Source organism: Rana temporaria, chromosome 4 (genome assembly GCF_905171775.1).
Source record: "Rana temporaria chromosome 4, aRanTem1.1, whole genome shotgun sequence".
Taxonomy (NCBI): domain Eukaryota; kingdom Metazoa; phylum Chordata; class Amphibia; order Anura; family Ranidae; genus Rana; species Rana temporaria.
Window position 1 is genome coordinate 54,935,403 of NC_053492.1, and position 6,564 is coordinate 54,941,966.

The following is a 6,564-nucleotide window of genomic DNA, read 5'->3' on the forward strand; positions in this document are numbered from 1 at the left end:
TGAGGAACCACTCTCGCGAGTGATATCCAAGATGTATGGTCTGCTGAATGCACCCCCAGAAGACTCTGTGATGTCAGGAATTGGCAAATGGGAAGAGATCTTGGAGAGAAATTTTACCCCAACTGAACGTCAACAGATCATTCTGTTGACATTTAACTCCTCGATCTGTACAAAAACTCAAGAAGCCAGTTACAAAATTCTTACACATTGGTACTATACCCCAGTAAGGCTTAATAAAATGGCAAAAGAAAACTTGGATCGATGTTGGAGATGTAGGAATGAGCTGGGAACACTCTTGCATATATTCTGGTCCTGTGAAAAAATAAGACATTACTGGGAAGAGGTGAGGAGAATATCCCAAAAGTTTATAGAACATCAGATTCCAAATGACCCTGCCTTTTTCCTGCTTCAATGTTCACAGATTCCGGCCAGGAATTACAGGAGATCAGTAGTATGTCATATGATTAATGCAGCAAAGGCGGGAGTCACAAGAAGTTGGAGGGATTCTAGACCCCCCTCCATAGCAGGGTGGCTTAATAGAATTCAGGAGATAGAGGCAATGGAGGATCTAGTTCTTTCGGCCAAAAACAGGAGGAAACAAAATATAATGAAACGTGGTTAGGCTGGAAAACATTTATTAACTCAGAGGAAGGGAAGAAAATGTTGGAAGAAGGATAGAGAAGAAATGTAAATTCTTCTGCGTTTGGATAGTGGTATACGAGTATAAAGGGAATATATAAGATTCTGTGCCGTACATCTCAAGGGGTAGTGGGAATACGGGGGAGGGGGTTGTTTTGTTTTATTTTATTTTTTATTTATTTTTTGTTGTTTATTGTTTTATTTTTCTGGGAGGAGGGGGGTGGTCTTAGGTTGAAGAGAATAAAGTTAAAGGGAGAGACGGATACATAAAGTATAGATTAAATGTCAGATTAAATTGTATGGACGTATAGAATAAGGTATGTGGTATACCTGTACATTTGTAATATTTAGACGTGGATTTCTTTTCTTTTTTTTTTTTTTCTTTATGGCATATGTATTCTGTTGTGTAGGTCTCTCCTTTTGATAAAATAAAAATATAAAGTGGAAAAAAAAAAGAAAATGTGTAGAAAGAAAGCTGTGGAGAGGAAAGAGAGAGAATGTGCGTTAATAAAAAAAACTACACTTTTTGTACAAATGTAAAAAATTAGGCATGGATGTGGAGGAGGAGCTGAAGGATGCGAGAGAAACGAGAGATAAGTTTCAAAAAGAGAAAGGCAAAGCTATTGTCTTCAATGCCAAAATTAAAGATTTGGAGGAGGGGGAGCAGTGCACAAGTTACTTTTTTAAGAAAGCCTTTTCCAGCAAGAAGGTCATGGCTACAGTGCTGTCAGGGGAGGAGGAGGTGAAGGGCGAGAAGCTGATGGAGGAGGTTTTTTCTTTCTATAAGAATCTTTATAAGGTACAAGAGGGGGTGCAGGAGGAGGAGCAAGAGGAATACTGCAGTGTGCTGGGCCAGTGCTTGCAGAAGGAAGAGGCGGAAGGGCTGCTGGATAAAGTAACCGAACTGGAGGTGAAGAGTATTCTGGAAAGTATGCACAAAAATAAGACTCCTGGAAAGGATAGACTCCCGGTGGAGCTTTATAGTAAGCTATGGCCTGTTTTTAAAGGGCACCTGACAGAAATTGTCAGGTATTGCATTTTGAAGGGGGAATTGTCCTCTACTATGAAGGAGGGGGCAATTACGCTGATATTTAAGAAAGGGGATAGGCGGGAAATCAAGAATTGGCTCCCAATTACGCTTTTGAATGTAGACTATAAAATAGCCTACTGGCCAAAACTTTTGCCACTAAGTCGGGTTGTACAGGTCTGTGCCGTCCCTGGTCGGAGGATCTCTGATATTCTGATCCTCCTGCGGGACTTATGCCGCGTACAGACGGTCATTTTTTGTGATGAAAAAAAACGACGTTTTAAATCATGAAATAAAACGACGTTTTTGAAACTTCACTTTCAAAAACGACGTTGCCTACACACCATCGTTTTTTTCACAATGCTCTAGCAAAGCGAGGTTACGTTCACCAATTTTTTCCATTGAAGCTCGCTTCATAACTAGCTTCTGGGCATGCGCGGGTTTAAAAACGTCGTTTTAAACGTCGTTTTTTGCCACACACGGTCAATTTCTGTGAAACAAAAAACGACCTTTTGAAAAACGACACAAAAAATTCAAGCATGTTCAAAAAAACGACAAAATTTTTTTTCGAACATGCTTGAATTTTTTGTGTCGTTTTTCAAAACGTCGTTTTTTGTTTCACAGAAATTGACCGTGTGTGGCAAAAAACGATGTTTAAAACGACGTTTTTAAACCCGCGCATGCCCAGAAGCTAGTTATGAAGTGAGCTTCAATGGAAAAAAGTGGTGAACGTAACCTCGCTTTGCTAGAGCATTGTGAAAAAAACGATGGTGTGTAGGCAACGTCGTTTTTGAAAATGAAGTTTCAAAAACGTCGTTTTATTTCATGATTTAAAACGTCGTTTTTTTTTATCACAAAAAACGACCGTCTGTTCAACTGTGCATTGACTAATGCAGCGTACAATGTGCCGCTGGCCCTGATGGGGATAGAACTCGAGAAGGCATATGATAGGGTGGCACACTCTTTTTTGTTCAAAGTTTTGAAAGAGATGGGGATCCCAACACCCTTTTTGAAAACCCTGAGGGGATTGTACACAGGGATTGTAAGTCAGGTTCTGGTGAACGGCAATTTATCAGATTTTTTTTCCTATTATGGCTGGGGTAAGGCAGGGTTGCCTCCTGTCACCCATTATGTTTATCTGTGCCATTGAACCTCTTTTGCGTCATGCACAGAGAGATAAGAGGATAAGAGGGGTTTTTCTTCCAGGGAGTAAAGGTGATTGCGTTAAAGCGGTTTGCTATATGGATGACGTGACTTTCGTCTGTTCCTCTGAGGCTGATGCACGGAGAGCAGAATTGCATCTAAAAATTTTCAGCAGTGTGTCAGGTCTGAATGTCAATTGGCAGAAGAGCCAAATCTGTATGTTGAGCGGATCTGGAGTACTGACGGAGGTGAAAGTCAAAGTAGTGAATTCGATGGAGATCCTGGGGATGCAGTTTGGAAGGAATTTGATGGATCAAGCCAACGCAGAGAAGGCGCTGGAGAAAGTCCGGAAGAAGGTGGAGTTCTGGAGACTGAGGAAGTTGACTTTTGCAGGGAAGGTGTTGGTGATAGTCAGTTATTTTGCCACTATTACTGTACTACAGCCTGATTTTTACTCTTAATGTAAGATGGATGCAGAAGATAGATCTTTTTTTGGGGCAGTAAGATGGAGAGGGTGGAACGAAAGACTGTTATGAAGAGCCTTGAGGGAGGGGGTTGCGGATTTCCAGACATTCCAGCCTTTTTGAGTAGGCATTTTTGGCTAGCTCACTACAAAGCATTTGCTGCGGGGGGTAAAGCCTCCTTTTTGATGAGATACTTGGCTGGGTGGGCTCTGATAAAGTGGGGCTGGTGTGGGAAAGACTTGTCAAGGCCTACAGCTTTGGTGACCCCTCCTTTTTATTTGAAGCTGATGTCCTTTTTTGGTTTGAATAATCTAAAGGAATTGGGAGAGAGCGCCGTGGTCAAGAAAAGCCTGGTGCAATGGATGCAGAGAGGAGAGGTGGGATGGAACATTTCAGGCCTTGGTTCCAGGTTAGCAGAGGCATGTTGGAGGAGGTTCATTTAGGAGGTGCCTCTAATAGGCAGAAGGAGATTTCATGGCTAGCCTTCCATGGAGCATTACTGACCAAGACTTTTTTGAAAGCCAGAGATTTGTCTAGAGACAAGAAGTGCCCTAGAGAAGGTTGCAATGACTCCGAAACTGCAGAACATGTTTTGTTTTATTGCTCCTTTGCACAGGAAGGAAGAAGGAAGTTGGCTACCTTTATGGAGGAAGTTTTGGGGGTGAAAAGTTTGCAGAAGGTGGTTTGGTTTTTTGGTTTGGTGGAGGGGCGGAGGGCAACACAGAGGAAAATTTGAATTTTTTCAGCCATTTTTAAAGAAGTGATGTGGGATGTGAGGTGCTGGAAAGTAAGAAGAAAGTTTGTGGCGTCTGAGACTGATTGTGTGAATCTGATTCTGGCAAAACTGTATGTGGTGATGTTGGTGGATAGGAGATGGATGGGGGTGGATGAAGTGAATGAATATTGGGAATGGAGTAGGTGGAAGAGGGGTGGGGGTAGGGGATTGTATATTGTATTTTAATTGTTATTGTGTTATGTGACCTTTCAACTGCTTAGAGGTAAAGTAAAGTATGCCCAGATGATGAGTAAAGCAATGTACCTGGAAAGAACTTGGGCGGACGGTTCTTTGTGAGTAGAGATGTGCGGAAGTATGGACTTGCTTGAGACCTGATGGGAAAAAAAAAATCTGTTCTCATCAGTTTAATATCTGATACGTCCCCTATCTGGGGACCATATATTAAATGGATTTTTTGAACAGGGAGATGGAAGAAGAGCTTGCTCTGTCCACTCCACGCATCGACCTGGTATTGCAGTACCTCCAGGACCAGTGCACCCCTCTCTTATGCAGTGTCAAAAAATAGATTTGAATGGAAAATCATCCAACTTGTGTCTTGTTTCTTGCTTAACCCCGGCTCCTTGCAATAAGCTGGCATTTAACCCTTGTGTCTTTGTCTTCATTGCTTCTTGTCACTTTCTTTGGGGGAAGGAAGAAGTTTTTTTGCTGCTCACCAAATGACACTACTCTACGAAGTTACCTATTCTGCAACACCTAGATTTAGTCAGTGCACCAATTTTCGACAAGACAGCTAGTGTTCTACTCCTCGCTCTCTCTCCTAAGGCCCAAAATGAAGCCTTCAATAAGCAGTGACCACCCTGCTGTCAAACAAGTGGGCTGAATTTGCTCCATTGCAGTGTGCCTTGCTGCATGCAGCAGCTAGCTTAAAAAACCCTTGCCACAGCTGACTTTTCATTTTCATCTGGAGGATCCCTTAGTCTTTGACTCCCTCTAGTGGCCCTCGATTTTCCTCCACGTTATGTTAACTACGAGGCCGGCCCATGCAAATGATTTTCCTCGTTGAACGTGCACGAGGAGCAACGAGGAGCACCTGAATCTGTGCAATTCTTATTTTGGGATGACTGAAGGTCATGACTGGGCTCCAGCAGTGTTGGGCAGGTGTCAGAAAAGTCTGGATTGGTCAGTAGACAGGGGAAAAGGCCTGTAGACCAGCGACGCCCGTCTGGCTGCGGATTTCACACCTCTGGACAGCCTAGACTGGGGGGAAAGGGCGATTGCCGGGTACAGGCAAACGGGCAACTCTCAGCGAGCCCTCCGGTGAGGCCAGAAAGCCGCTCGCTCGGAACAGAGAATAATTGGGTTATCGCTTCTCGGCCTTTTGGCTAAGATCCAGTGTAGTTCTGCTGCGCTGGTGATTAGTCAAAAGGTGCCCGGGGTACCCAACGGTCGGCCTTGGGGGGATCGTTCCTCTTCGGAGGGCCCCCCTTTGCTGCTATTGGCCTTAGGATTAGTCCCCGGGCAACGGGAAGCGATCGCCCTTCTCAAGGCGAAGAAAGCGTTTTTTCCAGGGTACCCCTTTTGGGGTACCCTTGGACGGTGGGAAGGCGAGGTACCCCTTGGTGCCAAGATGGCGGGGCGCGGGCTCCGTGACTCGCTGCGATTCCTGGTGAAGCCAGACTTTAGGATGAAGGTGACATTGAGGACGGTGGTTGTCGAGGTCTTGATGGAAATCTTCAACCTTAAGGTAAGCGACATTAAGTGTCTGCAAGATTTTCCCCAGCAGGGGGCTTACGATGTTACCTTTGAATCTTCCGAGGTGTGCTGGAGGATCTTTGAGGATGCAAAGAAAAGGAAGAATGAGATTTTGAAATTCAGCCTCTTTTTTTTCAAGAGGAGAAAATGATTACGGTTCATCTGTATAATCCTTTTGCGGATTCAGCATTGTTGTGGGCTTTTTAGAAGCAATATTGTGACGATTTAAGAGGAGGAGACAAGGTGAAAAATAACTTTGGTCTTTTTTAAAGTTCCCAAAGAAACGGTACTTTCCCCACCAGATACCAGAGTTGTATTGGAGGAGTGAAGAGGCCCCCGGCTGTTTTTACCATTGGAGGGGAGAGGGGTTTTCTCTTCTACCCAGGGCAGCCTAAATACTGTCGTAGATGTTTTAAATATGGGCATGTGAGTGACAACTGTAATGAGGGGCTGGTGTGTCGGCTTTGTGCTCAGCCGGGACATTCTGCAAGGGATTGTAAAAAGGGCAAAATTTGTGACATTTGTAAAAGGGAAGGACACTTGGCAAAACAGTGGGACATATACAAGGAAACCAAAGAGACTTTTGCAGAGTCTGCAGTAGGTGAAGAGATCCGAAGAATGTGGAATTCAAGGAAAGGGAAGAGTTTTTGGCAGAGGTAAGATGGTTGTGAGGGGAAAGGAGCCGAGGGGGGACCCGCGGAAGCTAATAATGATGCGGCCCCATCTGGCATACCTTGCCCTGCCACAGCTGATGATGCCGTACCCGAAAATGGGCGATGCTTCAGCCTCTGCTGGTGTGGTGG

At 44.3% G+C, this 6,564-nt stretch overlaps 1 non-coding gene across 1 annotated transcript; it reads left to right on the top strand.

Annotated features, from left to right (window-relative positions):
* Window positions 1-4,368: 4,368 nt before the first annotated feature.
* Window positions 4,369-4,551, top strand: LOC120938646. Its single transcript, XR_005749191.1, has one exon. It is a non-coding gene; the product is annotated as a U2 spliceosomal RNA (small nuclear RNA).
* The last annotated feature ends 2,013 nt before the right edge of the window (window positions 4,552-6,564 follow it).